The 18,084-nt window shown below is 46.5% G+C and overlaps 1 protein-coding gene across 4 annotated transcripts in view; it reads left to right on the top strand.

Moving 5' to 3' along the window:
* The window catches only part of LOC115569871 (leucine-rich repeat and fibronectin type III domain-containing protein 1-like protein), a 302,682-nt gene that overhangs the window by 5,008 nt on the left and 279,590 nt on the right, over positions 1–18,084 (top strand). For 3 of the 4 annotated variants that reach the window (XM_030398095.1, XM_030398102.1, XM_030398070.1), the window contains exon 2: positions 14,278–14,370. The exons of the other annotated variant lie outside the window; for it this stretch is intronic. The gene's annotated coding sequence lies outside the window, so the exon portion shown is untranslated. The remainder of the gene's footprint in view (positions 1–14,277; positions 14,371–18,084) is intronic. 4 annotated transcript variants of the gene reach the window in all.

The raw sequence follows: 18,084 nt of genomic DNA on the forward strand, positions 1-18,084 counted from the left end.
CCACAAACGGAGTGTTACGTAACAAAACACCCCCACTCCGGTGACAGATGAGCAGGTAAGAGGCCAGCACAGAGACCCAGATCATAATGTATGATTTACATTCCAGTGGAAACTCTGCATCCTGTCTGGTTGAAGAATTAATCTGTGGCTTAATCCTCAGGCCGAGAGCTATACCCCCAATCCCTCCATCCACCCACCCATCTGTTTCTGCATCCATCTGTCCATCCGTCCGGCTCGCTCGCCTGCGTTCACTTTCATTTCTTTGCTTTTTTCTTTCTCGTCTTTGCTTTCCAGAGATTCTGCGATTGGGTTTGGGCGGGGGCTCGTCGCAGGCGCGCTGCAGGTGTGCTGTTTTCCCACTGAAGACATTACATGTAAATGAAATGCTACGACAACTATCTGTACTTCGTTCTCCGGCCGCCGCAGGAGGTCCCGCTTATCTGGAAAATTCATTTTCTTAGCACTTTGGTTCTGATCAGACGGGCGGTCCTTCCAGTCGGCAGCACTGTGCCAACAAAGCGTGAATATGAACACTGCTGCTGCAGAAAATAGGAACTTAAAATGACTGTAATTTAGTTACATTTCCTCCTAAAGCGCAGAGAAGTGTGGTCTATATTTATCGTAATTCCCTCCCATTTTAGAATAGATCTCTTTCGATATAAAGTGGCTCCATTATTACTGAGTACCGCTGTAACAGAACTATCGCTGGATTGAAAACCACGCTCAGGTTTCTGATTTTTCACCTGGATGTGTTTCATCAGTGTGTGTTGTAACATCCTCAGACTGTCACACATTCAGGCTCTAAATACAAAGTGTGAGTGTGTTTCTTCTCCTCTTCTTCACCTCTCCTCTTCATCTGCTGTTTCCAGTTTATTTCTGTAAATCATTCTCTGATGAAGCTCCTTTTCTAAACACACCACAGAACGACGTGTGACCCACATTTCTGTCCAGATAAGAGACGGCAGCTCTTTGCTTTGTCAGACTAACAGAGAAATTAGCAGCGGTGTGAAATAATCGCCTGACTAACGAGCACACGCTGACGTCTGGCAGGGTTTCATGTGGACTTCTGTGACTGTCGAAGTGGTCGGGGAGCGTTTTGAAGTGTGCAACGTAGCATTTAATGTTGAGTCTTTGTTCTACAATAATGAGACGAGTCAGAGTTTGTGTGCAGCCGAAATGATCAGTCAGTTCATCGACTGATTGATGAACACCCGATAACAACGGTTTTGATTATAGATTCAGCATTTGTAGAGCAAAATCTCTGTGTTGGAGCAGATGTTGGATTTGGAGTTGCAGCTTCTGACATGTTTTCTTTTTACATTTTATATATTCTTTTATGCTGTTTAAAGAAGAAACTGTGAATCCTGAATCCACAGTTCAGTCTGACGCACAGAAAGTGAAGAACGGACTGAAGCAGCCCCCGAACATCGACACCACTCCGGTGCTTTTTACAGTTTGACAAAGAAACGTGTCTCGGCGTTCCCCCGACAAACCGTTTTCCCCTCGCAGGACAGTAAAGATCCGCTCTGAGCTGAACTAAAGCTCGGAGCAGACAGATCTGAAGCGTAACGAGGGGCGAGCTCCGTTCCTCCGGAGTGAGTCCTCACATGTGAGGCGACACTCGAGGGATTAATGAGAAAATGGCAAAACGTGTCAAGTTTAAATTGAATACGAGGTGTCGCGTGCAGACCCCCTGAGAGCTGCAGCGACAGGACGCATGACGAGCACGACCGCAGTGTAAATCCAATCTGTGTGTCAGCATGCTAATCTCAGCAGGACGGCCATCTAATGCTCGTCACATCTCGCTGTCTTTGTGTTTCCGTATCGCTGTCGATCAGTCTCTCCCTTTCTTTATCTCGATAACCGTCTCCCTTCTTTTTCTCCTCGTTACTCGACTCGTTCGTCTCTCCCCCCTTCACTCTCTCTGTGAAAGATGAAGGTCACATCTGACAGCTCGCTGATGGATGGCGCAGTGTGATTTAAGAGAAGTGAACACAATAACACTGCATGTGTGTGTGTGTGTGTGTGTGTGTGTGTGTGTTGTGCACTTCGTCATGAAATTATGAGATAGAATTTGTGTGTGTGCATAAAAAAGATCTCGGTGCCCAAAAGGTCGATTCCTTTATTAGTTAATTGACAAAAAAAATAATTGCCAACCGATTTTTTAAGTCGTTTATTAATCATAAATGTCAAGAATTCCCCAGTTGAAGCCTCAGACGTGACGCCTCACTCGCTGCTTTTCTCAGTTTTGTTAATCAGATGTTTTTTGGGGGGTTTAAGGCCGTTAGCGTTAGCACGTAGCCTTGCTCTCCATTCTCGTGGAGGAGCAGGGTGACCCGAGAGGCGGAGTGAAGGTGAAGTTTGAGCAGTCTGTCGTTTAAATACGTTCTCCTCCTTTAATTTATAATTAGCATGAAACAGTCACGAGTAGTTTGCAGATGTTGTGGCAGCTAACAAGCTTTAGTAACTAGCAAAAATGACGCCGATCATGTTGTGACCGTTTAAAAGAGGTAAAACTTGTAAATGCAGTCGAGCTTCGTCGGACACGTTAAGACATTTGAAGATGACGGATGTTGTTTCTTTTCTGACTCCAGAATTGTTAAAGTAATTAGTAGGATTGATGGAGAAACTATGTTTTGGTCCACAGTCTTTATAAAACCAGTGTTGTGTGTCTGATGTGCTGCTGCCGGCCTGAGAATGTGTGTGTGTGTGTGTGTGTGTGTGTGTGTGTGAGGCAGATGGAGGCTGCTGTTAGGTGAAGCCTCTGTAGACTTACCCTCCATTTCACTGTCCGTCAAACACAGTATGAGTTACACACACACACACACACACACACACAGCAGTAGATCAGCTCCGTGTTGTCGTACTCGACACGTAACCAATCAGATCGCGTCGTAGGCGGGGCTTAGAGCAAGACCACAGACGGAGAAAGAACGCTGCATCAAGGCCGAAGTATTAAATGTTTAAATTCACTTATTTTATTAGAAATGTAACCTTTCCTCTCCTCTCCTCTCCTCTCCTTGTTTCCTCCCCTGTCCCCTCCTCTCTCCTCTCCTCCCCTCCTCTCCTTCCCTCCCTCCTCTCCTCCCTCTCTCCTCCCCTCCTCCCTCCTCTAACAGACCCCAGCAGGTGTTAAATAACGTGCCTGGTAGCGAACTAAAAATACCCCCAGAGACATTTTCCCTCTCTCTCTCTTTCCGTCTCCTCTTCTCCTCAAACCATCCCTCGTGTCCTTCCCTCCTTCCTCCCCCCTCTTCCTCCTACGCCCACTCCTCCTCCTGAATCTCCTCCTCTCGCTCGCCCCTGTCTCTCCTCAGCCTCAGTGTAAACGCAGCCTGTGATCCAGCTCAGCCCTCCTGCTGAGACAGAAAATGGGAGCTTGGTTTTTCAGCTCCTCACGCACCACACCGCTCGCCGGGGTAACCACAGAGTGTATGGATGGAGGGATATCACAGGAAGAGACGGGGACGGAGAGAGAGGCAGAATTAAAGACGAGGAGAGAGGGAGGGAGGGAGAGACGGAGAGAGGCAGGGAGAGACGGAGAGAGGCAGGGAGAGAGGATAGATGGCAGCCAATTATGTGGCTCAGCTTAGTGTGAACAGTGGGACGGGGTGCTGTCAGCAGCCAGATAAAAATAGACACTATCTGTTGGGATGTGTGTGTGTGTGTGTGTGTGTGTGTGTGAGAGAGAGAGAGGAGTGAGAGAGTGTGTGTGTGTGTGTGTGTGTGTGGTTTTGTACGAGCACCACAATGTGCGTGACATCTATTTACATTACAGGCTGCTAATTAATTGTGCATTAGGCTTGTGTGTACATTTAAACACTCGGTCTGTGTGTGTGTGTGTGTGTGTGTGTGTGTGTGTGTGTGTACTGGCAGCACAGTGCAGAGTGGTGGGGAGTAAATAAGACTTGTGTAATTGACTGAGTTTTCACTTCCTCGTTCTGTGGATGAGTAGGAAATATGTCGCACACACACTTTTGGCTCGCTGCCGGACTCGTTCAGCTTTTTGTCTTTAGATGTGCTGATATGTTGATGTGTGTATCAGTTGTGTATCTGTCATATTCTACTAGATTATCTAGAACGGCACATGACTCCACCAGGGCCAGTCGCTCCGCGGTCATGTTAGCACTATGATCTTTTATGCTACATCTGCTTAGACTTTCAAAATAAAGCTTGCTGACAAACAGTTCACATTAAATCACATATTAAAATGACATCTTATTAACATCTCAGGTTTAGGCACAATATCTAAATGTTTAGGTTTAGGAACAGACAGATTCTTTTTGGTGTAGTTTTGGAGAAGAAATTCAAACTCAGAATATAAATGAGGTAATGACACAAACTCTAAAATATGCATTTTGTTCCATAAGAGAATAAAGAAGCTGTTCTAGAGCACTGTTTTAAAGCTAGAGAGGTGGCGGGGTCCGCCACATGTAAATAATGTATAGATTATTATAGGGAAAATAAGTCCCTTCAGGATGAATCAGACGGTTCGTCCTGTCGGGACTTATTTTCTCGATAGTGACCGCCGTTCTATACATTATCCTGCTTATTACACGGTCACTTGCCAACACGAAAGAAAACTTGACACAGTGTGTGTTTTTACAGTGTATTTGTTACCGTTCATAGTGTTTTTCAGCAGAGAAATATAGTTCGCCAAACCGACACCGTTTCTCTTCTCCCTCTTCGCTGCTTTCCTCTGATTTTCTTTTCTTGACCGGTGACGACAACTCAGCCTTTTGCCAAGAGTTGAAATCAAGGTATTTTCCAAGAATATTAAAGTTAATGTGAAACTCATCCATACTAGTGGCCTAGGAGTACGTTTTTTCTGATATGAAGTAGACTACAGATCAGCTGACGTCGCTTAGTGACCGAAGACGCTGGGGAATACATGAAGAAATACATGAATCAGAGGCAAAAAGGCCACTTTCCTTGACGACGGGCAAATATGCTTAGCAACGGTCAATTATATGAAAATAATTGACCGCCGAACGTTGGGAAGGCTCATTCAAGTAAATAGAGCATTCTACTGCATTAAGAAGAGCCGTGTAATAACGTATGTTAACGTGCTGACGTGCTGTAGCATGACTGACTGTGGAGTGTTTGAACCATCCACCCACTGATACCAGCCCAGACTTGGAGAGTTCACTCCAAGAAGCGGTGCTAAAGGAGTAACTTCCACCTCTGAATGATGTGGGAGGATTCAAATATGTAGAACATGTACCAGATATACGATCACCATCAGAATCTTCAGCACGGTCGACACCAGCAAACCTCTGCAGCAGAGCTGCGCCAGGTGAAAGCTGCAGCAGCGTGGATGCTGCTTTTACATTAGCAGTGATAGTAAGCAGGTGTGTGTGTGTGTGTGTGTGTGTGTGTGTGGCTGACAAACAAACAAGAAAGCCATTTTGCTCACACACACACACACACACACACACACACACAGTGAGCTGAATGTCATGTTTGATGTAATGAGCTTCATGGGTGAGTGTCTCCATGTAAGGCCGGGTCATTAAATTGTAATGCTGAGATGAGAGCTAATCTGTCTCTCACACTGACAGAGGTGATAAACAGATGGGAGGAGGAGAGAAAGAAGGAGAGAGGAGAGGAGGTAAGAGAAGGAGGAGAGGAGGGAACCAGAGGAGAGGAGAGGAGGGAAAAGGAGGGAGGAGAAGAGATGAAAGACGGGCTGGGAGAGGGAAAGTGAGAGGGAGGAGGGAGAGATGAAAGAGAGGAGAGGTAGAGAGGCAGAGAGATTATTTTTACTTTCATGCTGAAAATATAAACACGTTAGAAGAAGAATATCTTCCAGTGTTGGCTGAGAAAATATTCAAATGTCTCGGATGAATCTGTGAAGAGCGAATGTGTTTCCTGCCGGGTGGAAATGAGAAACAATGAGGAGAAAATATCTGCATGTGTGAATGTGACTGTGTGACTGTGTGTGTGTGTGTTAATCCTCGTGTCGACATGCATACGTTGTGTTTGAACGAGGTTTGTTTGGGAGGAAAATGACATGCAAACATGCAGCTAATGCTACGAGGGATGCTAACTTCACGTCCTGAAACAGAAGCAGATGAGTCATACGGCTCGAACTCCAAACTGTACGTACAGTTCGACTCTCTGCGTGATTATGAGGAGAAGATGAAGGTAATAACTTTGCGGTATTTCTGTTTTTGGTCGATGAAAATTGCGAGTCAGTGCTGTCTGAGGCCTTGGAAACGGTCCACAGCGGCGACTGAAGCTCTGAACCTGTCCAACATCCGCCCTGTTCACGCTCAGACTTCTACCTCTTCCTCCCGATGAAGAAGGAGCTCAGTCGTTAACATTTGGACAGTGATGATGATGTTATCGGCCAATCACACGGAGACACATCACTAAAACTGCGTCACCAGCAAACCGGTGAAGTTGTGCGGGTCAGCTTGGCTGCGAGCCGTCGTCTCCTGCGCTTTGTGTTGGTTTTTATCGTTGTGGAAGCGCCCGCCGTCGATCTGATTGGTTGAAGGCAGACAGATGGGTCGTCCAATCAAGTCAGCCATGTCTTTTTATGAAATCGCTGAGGGAAACTCTGCTGTTAATCTCTGTGATCTCTCTAGATAAAAGTGAAGTTCAGACAAAAGTTCTGAATTCTACGACAGTTTTGCAACAATGAATAAGGATGCGGACTGTTGATTTATGAGGAGCTGTTGCTGTAAAAGTGGTTTTTCAAATCCTAAGAAACCAATAAGAAACTCCAAAGTGTCATAAATAAGCTGCCGGCTTCACCAGCCTGCAGATGGAGAGAACAGATAACCTCGACTGACTGTCAGAGAAATGATGGCAGCTAAATGCGTAGGAAAGTTATTTCCTTAGCAAATCGCATTTCTTTGAAAGATTTCTTTCACGGTGCTCGGAGCTGCTTTTCACAGTGGTTAGAGAGATCTTTTTCCAGGATAGATCTCTTTACTGGGGCTCTGATGGAAGCTTATTCAACCGCTGTGCTCTGAACTCCTGATGGCAGATGGTATTGTGGATTTTGCTCAGTGCAGCGTCACTGTGCCGTCTCCCTGGTGACTGACACGACCTCCTCTGCTCCGGAGCTGACATCCACATTATCTACAGCTACATTCATCTGTTTCAGGGAACTGGGTTGCATTTCAATTTGGTGGCTTTGTTCATGTATCTTGGTGCTTGTTGAAGATTTAGTGAGTCTAAGAAGTATTTCACCGCTGAAAAGATGAAAAGATGGCGCTTGGATAAAACAGAGCTGTGTTTGCAATAGAAAGATGCAGATATTTTGGAAAGAATGTCTGTTTTGCTACAGAAACCACTTTGTTTAAGTAAGAAAACAGGGTTTGGTACGCCACAAAACCAGACCGGTGTCCTTGTTGGTTGTTGTAATGCCACTTCCTCCACCACCTCCAACTCCTGATGTGAAAGTCAGCTAATGTGCATCGAATGTGAGCGTGATGTGTGTGATTTTTCGTATGAATATCCACCTCGGACGTATCTGTGGTTTGCAGAAACATTAACTGCTAGCATTGTATCCTAGAGACGCCAGATAATGTGATTTACGCCACTTTGGCAGATAAATTTAATATAATTCAATCACATAAACTACCAAAGCTGACATGAAACAAAGCTGGTTGAACATGTTAAGTAAAGCTCTATTCACACAGGACTAGTATAACGTGGGGACCTCATGTGATTTGTAATAATTGCGGAGGTCGTCTGTGATCTTAATCCCGAGCGAATCTGCCATGTCTGTAATTTGTAAAGTAAAAGTTCCACCGCAAATTACCGACCGTATCTCTCCAAACACAGAGGTCATTCGATAATATTAGTCCCGTGCAAATCGGCATCTCTGTGATTTGGGGTCGTTTTTTGGTTTATCTTAAGGTTTTTTGTGTTTTCCACCTTCTTTCTGCCTTTTTCCCGGTCGAGAATTATGGAGGGTGCGTTGGGAATTGTAAATAAAAGTTCTGACAGCATTTTGGGTGCAAATTCAGGAGGCTCATCAGAAGAGCGAAATCTGGAAAGATGATTAGATGGATTACATGCATGGCAGCATGCAGTAAGGAACATTTTTCCATCTTTCAACAGGCTCACCAGATATTATTCTATTAAAAATATCTTTATTTTACTGTTGTGCTGCTCCAACGAGGGCTCCGGTGCGATCGACCCGGGGGATAATGTCAGTAAATTCAAGTTAAAACACAGAATTCCCTGGATCTCTCGGTTGCCTGATGTAGTTTCCTTGTGCAGGATGCTAAATGTGAGATTTGTGGTAAAGATAAGATGTTCCTTTATTGATCCCCTATAGGAGAGATTCACAGGTAACACAGCAGTACAGGGAAACCAGTAGCAGCACAAGTCTCATAAAATAGAAACAATAATAGGGAGATATTGGGATGAATTCAATTGATTGATCCAGTTGAATCTATAAGATATCTGTCTGTCAAACGTAATAAATTCATGATTAAAGCAACAAATCCTCCTCACAGCTGAGTGTTTTGTAACCAGGAGCCTCTAAAAACACAGAATCATCTCCAACATGAAGATCTCAGAGACGGACGGTGTTTCGTTGGACGGCGGTGAATATTCATCGTGCAGATGAAGGTGAAGCCTTTTGTTCTGCGTGTGCTGGAGCTCAGTAGGCAGCAGATTACACCAGCGCTGGTTCAATTCCTCCCGCAGGTCGTCATAAAACGTATATGCACTCAAGGAACTGCAGGGTGTTCCACATGAAAGCGTCCATTAAACACTATAGGAACACCCGTCTTTATTATGTGCCATTACGCTGCTTCTAAAGAGGCATTTTAACTGTGTTTCAGTCGCTGATGGTTGACCTGAGTGACGGATCTCCTCGTCTGTTACTGTAAGTGAGCGCTGACGCTCCTCATTCACCGCCGCGAGAACATGAAGGGCCGTATTTGCACGACGGTGCGTCTTTATGGCTCAGCTGAGGACGAGGGGAGAGAGGTTTAATGGCTCCCATCATAATGTCGTCTTTAATCATTCATGATTCACCTTTCTGTACACATTACTGAATATTTTAAAACCCCACTTTCATAGTTTAAACCATCTGTCAGGGGGCTCGGCTGCAGGTACAAGCTTCCAGTTGTGTGAGTGTGAGTGTGATGTGAGTGTGAGTGTGTTCCAGACTCTTGGAAACGGTTTTGGAGCCAAGATGTCGTGTTTGTCGGTGAATTGAGTTTACACAGTGCTGAATATCTGAAGGCAGCTCTCAGTCACGCCATCGTCAGCCGCATGCAAAGTGGCCTCCTGATGAGGGAGCGACACAAACATCTGCTTTGTAACGGGTGAATATCGTTAAAGGATTTAAACGCCAGAGCAGGAATGAAAGCTGATTTTTGTTTCTGTAGAAAATCTTTTTTTGTCTGCACAAATCTGCCGAACCAGCTATTTTGATAATCTGTTGATCATTAGTTGCAGACGACTCCGCTCTCCACCATCAGATTTATGTTTGGATGGGATTATTTCTGGTGGCCTTTTGGATTGTGTCAGAACTGTTCTGGTACTGGACGGTCGAGGCTGGCTGTGCTGTGCTGTGGGGTGTTTTTACAGCAGAAAATGTTGTGAGAAATCTGTTTGTTAATCTTGTCTTGAATGTCAGCGTGCAGTCTTGACCGTACATACGAGACAAAGAGAGTTACGTATAAATCAGAGGCAACTAATCGACATGCACCGGTCAATAAAATGGAAAGCAACAACCAGCAATAAATAAATACATTTATATTATAGTTCTTATCAATAATTAAGTTTACTACTGTCTGCATGTCGTGGCCTGATGGCAGAGGGAATAAACAGCGCTCACAGTGAGTTTTTAATCTTCAGTCCTTATTTTCTTTCTTAAAAATCATGTTTGACTTTTGGCTCTTTGGTTTCTTAATACTCGTATCATGACACTCTTCACTCCTCAACCAACAAGCAGCTGAATCCGACCCAGGGTGGTAAGAAAATGCCAAATGTTGATGTTTAGCAACTGACCATCATGTTGTAAAGTGACCTCCATTAACTTGGAGACGGTGATAATCATTCACCCGTCAATCAAATCAGATTACTTCAGAATTACAGCACAATAAAAAGACAGTAAAGTTCAGGTCTCTTGTGTCCGTTAGCAGCGTTAGCGGAGCAGACAGCTCCACATTCGTTCTTACTTTCTGTTCTACGGCTTTTTTGCAGCATCCAAAACATTTCAGCCGCCGTCTGAGCTGAATGAATGTAAAGTCAGTGTGAAGAGAATCAAAACGACCTTTTCTGAATGGACCTCTTTAGAAAGCTTTCCTGCAGATTTAGTTGGCTGTATGAGAACAGTTCTCGGTCTTTTCCTCAGTCTCGACTTTCGCAACACTTTCACCCGTCCGCTGGGAAAAACGAGGAAAAGAACGATCACTTCTCCTTTTTGTTGTCGATTACACCGCCGTGCGTCTGCTCGTTATCTTTTCAAACGGCGTCTCAGGATGAGCGAGCTGTTTCTCGCTGTGCGCTGCAGACCTGCCTGTCCATTAGAAACCCGAGCGGTGGGATCAGAAGTGATGTATTGATCATGGAATCATTTCTCATCTTCCTCGGCTCCTCCTCTGCCTCTCCGCTGAAGGTCAGAAGGATTCCCCAGGCAGTCTGGAAAGATTTAGGCGGAGCTGCTGGCAGCGGGATGGATTTGGCATGAAAGTGAAAATTCTGCTTCATTGGTTTCCAGATCTTCTTTCCGATCTGCCTCGGTGGTTGGTGTAATCTTCAGGGACATGTTTTTACCAACTCAATTTCTTAATGCTGCTCCGATAGAGAAATTCTTTCAGTTAATTACATATTAGTCGGATACTTTCTGTCCTGATTTCAACCGTTCTCTTCCTCCGTCTTTTTTTCCTGTGACATAATTACTCACGCTGCCCTCGGGGGATCGATGGATTCGGTTTGTTTTCATCTAATCCTAACTTGATATCTTTGTAAATAAATGGTTGATTTCCTGCCAAAGTGTCTGTTAGAGCAAACACGATGATCATCCGCCCACAGAATTTACCTGGAGCTAATTTCCCATCCACATTACAACAGCAGTGAGGAGCAAACAGCTCTCAGATAAGAGTTTATTGGCATTTCTGCTTCATTTGACAAAAAAAGAAAAAAAGGAGAGTTGGTATGATCTGACACAGAAAGGCTTCAGGCTGCCTTGTGTGTTTTCTGGATGGAGACACTTGTGGGTGTAGGATGCAGGGATTGGCCCGGTTACACTCAGGGATCTACTTTAAGTTTGGCTTTTCTTTGGGTGCCTGTATCGTGTTCAGTCGCATGCACAGACTTTTTGAAGGGCAAGGGTGAAAAGAAGGGTACTTTAGCGTGCGTTTTGGCTCCCAAAAGGGCACTTTAGCATACCTTTTGCCACCCAAGAGGGCAGTTTATCATGTTTTAACCAGCCACGGGGGCAGTTTAGTGTCTTTTGCCAACCAAGAGGGCACTTTAGCGCACGTTTTTGCTACCAGGAGGGCACTTTAGCGCACGTTTTGGCTCCCAGGAGGGCACTTTAGCAGGCTTTTGGTTCCTAGGAGGGCACTTTAGCACACTTTTGGCTCCCAGGAGAGCACTTTAGTGCACATTTTGGCTCCCAGGAGGGCACTTTAGTGCACGTTTTGGCTCCCAGGAGGGCACTTTAGCAGGCTTTTGGTTCCTAGGAGGGCACTTTAGCAGGCTTTTGGCCCCCAGGAGGGCACTTTAGCAGGCTTTTGGCTCCCAGGAGGGCACTTTAGTGCACGTTTTGGCTCCCAGGAGGGCACTTTAGCAGGCTTTTGGTTCCTAGGAGGGCACTTTAGCAGGCTTTTGGTTCCTAGGAGGGCACTTTAGCACACTTTTGGCTCCCAGGAGAGCACTTAAGTGCACATTTTGGCTCGGAGGAGGGCACTTTAGTGCATGTTTTGGCTCCCAGGAGGGCACTTTAGCAGGCTTTTGGTTCCTAAGAGGGCACTTTAGCAGGCTTTTGGCTCCCAGGAGGGCACTTTAGCAGGCTTTTGGCTCCCAGGAGGGCACTTTAGTGCACGTTTTGGCTCCCAGGAGGGCACTTTAGCAGGCTTTTGGTTCCTAGGAGGGCACTTTAGCACCTTTTTAGCTCCCAGGAGGGCACTTTAGCAGGCTTTTGGCTCCCAGGAGGACACTTTAGCAGGCTTTTGGTTCCTAGGAGGGCACTTTAGCACGCTTTTGGCTCCCAGGAGGGCACTTTAGCACGCTTTTGGCTCCCAGGAGGGCACTTTAGCACGCTTTTGGCTCCCAGGAGGGCACTTTAGCAGGCTTTTGGCTCCCAGGAGGACACTTTAGCAGGCTTTTGGCTCCCAGGAGGGCACTTTAGCACGCTTTTGGCTCCCAGGAGGGCACTTTAGCAGGCTTTTGGCTCCCAGGAGGTCACTTTAGCAGGCTTTTGGCTCCCAGGAGGGCACTTTAGCACGCTTTTGGCTCCCAGGAGGGCACTTTAGCAGGCTTTTGGCTCCCAGGAGGACACTTTAGCAGGCTTTTGGCTCCCAGGAGGACACTTTAGCACGTGTTTTGGCTCCCAAGAGGGCACTTTAGCATGCTTTGGCTCCCAGGAGGTCACTTTAGCATGCTTTTGGCTCCCAGGAGGGCACTTTAGCAGGCTTTTGGCTCCCAGGAGGTCACTTTAGCAGGCTTTTGGCTCCCAGGAGGACACTTTAGCACGCTTTTGGCTCCCAGGAGGGCACTTTAGCATGCATTTGGCTCCCAGGAGGGCACTTTAGCACGCTTTTGGCTCCCAGGAGAGCACTTTAGCATGCATTTGGGTCCTAGGAGGGCACTTTAGCACGCTTTCAGCTCCCAGGAGGGCACTTTAGCACGCGTTAAGGCTGTCCCAGTCTGAAGGCTCCTCCAGATGCTCCTTCTTCTCCAGGCCAGCTACATCAAAAACTGATGAATTGAACCTTTATTTTGATAGTCATACTCCTGTTACACTACTCCTGGTATCCTGCAGTATATCCCACTGTGTCAGTGGTCATATTTTAATGTTTTTGTCCTGACGGGCCTCCGCAGAACCTGTGGATCAGTTGCACCTGTTCAGGGCAGCCGACACCAGAAAACGCGTGTTGTTGTAATCAGGTCATGTGACTCAGTGAATCACTCGCTGGACGTCCTGTACAAAGCACAGCAGCTGGGACGAACGCTGTCCCTCCTGCAGTTTGTAGTTGTGCTCACATTCAACCTGAGCAGAGAGCTAATCAGCCGGAATGAGTGGAAACACCTGTGTGGACGCACCTGGACACCCGTCTGGTTGCTTCACACTTCCTGTTGGACTCACTGCAGCTTCAGATCCCAGTCAGACATTTGGTGAGTAAAAAGAAAAGTCAAATGCGTAACAGACGTCAGCACAGAGCAGGTTGTTGTTTGCGGGTCAGTGTACTTTGGGGACCATCATGCATCAGTTGGTTTTAATTGGCCCGGCTGAGATGGGATCCGTCCTGACACACAAAGCAGCCGGCGCTCGCTGTCGTCGGTGGAGCAGCGAGCCGTCAGGAAGCCTCGGAGAGCTTTCACTGTTATTTTAAGTAAGACTGAAGAGACGACAGGACCCACAACCAGCGGCTGATCCTCCGGCATGTGTTCAGTCCAAACCGGCCCAGCAGAGAGGAGGTTAATAAACACACAGCTCCGGGGTCAGCCTGGGCCGAACCGGTCCACGCCAGACCAGACCTGACAATTACCTCTGCAGCTTAGCCCCTGATCCGACTTTAATGAGACACATATCCCCCATCTTTCCCTCCATCCTGTCCTCTGCTGGTGCTCCACCTCTCCTCATCCTCACATCCCTGCATCTACTCCTTTATTTGTCAACCCTCCCTCCTTCCTGTCATTCCTACTTCTTCTTCTTGGCTTCTCATCCCATCATTTTTTTCCATCTCTCTCTCACATCCAACCAGAGAGATGTGGAAAGAAATCTGCCGCTTATTTTTCCCCTGCCTTCTTTCATTCCCTCTCTGCAGAACACAGTCTCCCCTCTTCACCTCTCCCAACTTCATCTTTCCTATCATCTGTCCATCCTGTCCTCCACCTCTGCCTCCCCGCCTCCATCCATCCCACTCGTCCTCATCAGTCTTCCATCCCTCCTTCTCTCTGTTCATCTAACCTTTTGCCTCCTCGCCACAGTTATCTCTCCCCATCTTTTCTCCTCCACCTCTTCCCTCGTTGATCTCAGCCTGAGTCCCTCCCTCTCTCCTTCACGCTCCCACGCGTTGTCCTCCACCTCACGTTTACCCCTTTAACATCTCCTTCCCTCTCTCCGCCCAGCCTCACCCTGACCCCTCCGTCACCTCCTTCGAGTGCCGTCTCCTCATCTTTTCCTCTCCGCCTGCTCTCATCCTGACCTCTCCAGCGCCAGCCGTAAGTATCATTGCCGTGCCATCCCTCTTTCCTCCCGTGCTCTCATCCCCCACTTTACTGCCGTCATGATTGTCATTACAGGAGAGGTTAAAGATCCCGTCATTGCTCTCGATGACATCAGCACACACACACATAACGAAACACCGGCGTATGAATGTGCTCCTCTCACAGTTCTCCTACCCCAGAGTCGGTTTGTGCTCATAATCATAAAGCCTCTGTTTGTGCGCTCGTGTTTGTGTAAGTCCACGATGTGTGTTCCTGTGTGTTTGTTGATCCTGATGTGGTCTCAGCAATAATCCCGTATGTGTAGCGCATGACGGCGTGGGCAGAAATAGCCCGGCTGGTCGGACTGATAGAGGTGATGGCGCCGTCTAGAAATAATTCTCAGACTGTGGAATGAGGCCAGAGCCGGCTGACCCCATTAGAACCACCTTACAGCTCATTGTGACGGGCCCGCCGCTGATCGACACGACACGCTCACCTTTCTCTGATTAATGGCTCTGGACTGGCAGCCGGTCTGAGGTCCAGACACACGGCGGTTCAGGGGTCCAATATTGTGGCATTGTCTGCAAAAAAAAAAATCCATTCTGTGCTCATAAAAATACCCACAGTCCCCTCTGAGCTACTATATCTGTTTTTGTGGCGCAGTGTTTATTTTGGCAGATTGGTGGTTTAGCACAGAGCCTGGCAGGTGTCGGGGGAATAATGTTAATCTGCATCCACAAATGTATAATTTTAAGGATCAACCCACTCAACAGAATTCATGTTGGCAAAGTACATTCCTGCAAAACCACAGATAAGTTAAAACTTTGTGTTTTTTATGCTCCGTTTTAAAAATGTGTCTCGTCACAACGCTGCAGTGAGGACTGGTCAGGTGGAAACCATCGGTGAGGGTCAGGAAGGAGGCGTGAACACCTGTTTTGTCCCAAGGCCTCATTAAAACACCAATTTCAGGCTTACAGATTCTGAATGAAGACTCAACCTGCAGACAGTTGTTGTGTCTCAGTTCAGGTCTGCATCCTTCAGAGGAGCATTTGAAGGCCAATTATGTCACAACGCCACACGAAGGCTCCTCCAGATGCTCCTTCTTCTCCCTGTTTTTGGAGGATGCACCGCTACGATCCTTCGTGGCCTCACATATCCCAAGATTCTCTGCAGTAGATAGAAAGAGAGAAACTGGCGACATCGCGTGGCGTAGATCGTCACAGAAATAGTGACGTAAGAGTAAAACATCTGGTGACACAACCAGGAAACGCTCCAAAGGCTAGACCGTCACATTCAACACGGCTGACGAGGTTAACAAGGTCTCTCTGAAGGACTCGCCTTCAAAGACCACAAAGGCCGAGTCCTTCAGAGGATGCAGACTCGGCAGCTTTGTCGCCATCTCGTCTAACTCCCAGCATGAAAGTGAGGTAAGAAGCATGTCATGTGAATGTGATATGACACTATGACACGTACAAATTTAAATACATCTGTGGTTTGCAGAAACGTTAACTGCTGTGAGGATCACCCCGAGTGTAGTCATGCTTTTCACGTGCTCTCATCTTATTTAATGCATCTATCTGCACTCTGGTCAGACTTGCTCCTCGCTGCGTCTCAGGGGCGAAACTGTGACCTGAAGTGTTTATTTATGATGAAACTGTGATGAAAGATTGCAGCGCCTTCAACAAATAGCGCCCTCAACCAATAGATGTGCCTTTGTTCTGCAAAACGCTGACAAACTTTCAGGACTGTTTTTGTGTTTTTTTTAGAACAGACCAGTGGGATTGAGACAAAACCAGAAGCAGCCACGTTGAGGGTGTAGCTGCTCTTAATTCCACATTCTGTTTGTAACCCACCCGGGGCCTGTAGCTGCTCAACCGCTCGCCTCGAACTAATGACTCCCGGAGTAGTGCCGACACCCACAGCAGCTTAATCAAGACAGGGAACATCTGATGAGACAATGCAGGGATGAAAGTAATCAGACAAAACTGATTTTCATGTATTTGAGGTTTAGTTTTATCTTTTGAATCAGAACCATTGTTACAAAATGATCTTTCATACAAAAACACGTGTTGAAAAGACAAATCCCTCCGAATCATCCCATCATAAGCATAAGCGTACTCGATGTATATTCTCACACGTGTCTGATGCTTTCCAGGAAACTGCTCGCCTCATTCATCATTCATTTCACATTTTTATGAATGCACGTGGAGGATTAAGTCATTCTGCCAAATGAAATCACATCAGAATAAAGTCAGGAAGGTGCTGATTGAGGATAAGTGGTCTTTGGGAGCAACATCTTGTTTTACACTCGCACAGATCAACGCATTAACACCTGGGATGTGCATAAGACCTCTTTTTGAAGTGAGCACATTCATATTAAAGACAGCAGCTGGAAAAAGAAGGTTGTCGCTCGTCTGTGTGAAGGTGAAGTGTGAGGTTGATCTGGATGTACAGCACTCAGGCGCTGTGATCTGATCTGCTGTTCCATACCATTATTAAATTGTCTTCGTCCGTGTTGCTGTTTCAGCGGCTCCGTCTTCGTGTTGTGCACACATGCATCCTTTAAGCCCTGCTCCGGTTTCCTGACTGTAATCCATACATTTTATTGAGTATTTCCTGAGGTCACATGGGGGCCTGGAGCTGAATAACTGGGATAGGATTTCAGTCTGTAGATGCTACAGATTAGTGACCTGGTTCGCTACGGACAGTTTAAGGTTAAGGGTTAAAATTAATGCTGGAGGAGGAAGAGGAGAGCATGAAGGACTGGCTTTCAGGAAGAAATTACAGTAACATGCAAATGATTATTTTTTCATTTTGTTAATCCGTGCGTACAGCAGGCTGCCCTCTCCTCTGTTTAAAGATCAATGGTGCTCTAAATGATCACCCACCGATCAATACAAGCTGATATTCGGTCTGAATATGTTGATCGGTGGTTTGTTTAATCGTTGATCGGATAAACATGTCAGACGATTTCTCTGTGCGCCGCTGAGCTCGGGTCAAACAGACGACCGTTTAGTAACTGACAATCTGACGTGACCACTTCTGTCTACGCTCACGAGTTTGTCTTCTCATGCTGCGACCATCATTATCTCTCTCCGCAGCGCTGTCAGCTCTACTTACAGTTACTGGCAGGAACATTTAGAAATATTCCTGTGTTACCTGTCCAGCTTTCCCCTCAGTCACAAATGTCTCGCAGGCCGGACCTCGCAAACATGTTGCGCTGGTTAAAGCAATATTAGCTGGATTTCTATTGTGAAGCTAAAAACAGATATCAACTCTCCTCCATCAGCTTCCGGGTCGGGGAGGTCCCGACGCGACGATTACCGAGTGCGGTTAGAAATGCTCAATTCCGTTCTTTTCCCTGTCCGCTCTCGATAATAACTGTTATAAACTGGCAGGTAAGACACATATGAACTTTGATTGCTTTTCCATGGAGTCATAATCATACATTTTCATCCATGAGCCGCGGAACTCTACTGCACTTGGTAATCGACTCGTCGGGACTTCCCGTCAACAGGAAGCTGCTGCAGAAGAGTGGTAAATTTAGTCAGCTTTTCAGTAGAAATCCAGCTAAGCTAGCGGAGGTTAGATGCCCCGGACTATGTGCTGAGACCCTATTTGTACTGTTGCTGAAGTTTGGTGCTGTTCTGAGCATTATTTGTGGCTTTTTGGTGGCGGTTTATATTTGGATCCATTTACTGCAGTGTATTGTTGTCGTGCGGTCGTTTC

Source organism: Sparus aurata, chromosome 2, assembly GCF_900880675.1.
Source record: "Sparus aurata chromosome 2, fSpaAur1.1, whole genome shotgun sequence".
Classification (NCBI taxonomy): Eukaryota; Metazoa; Chordata; class Actinopteri; order Spariformes; family Sparidae; genus Sparus; species Sparus aurata.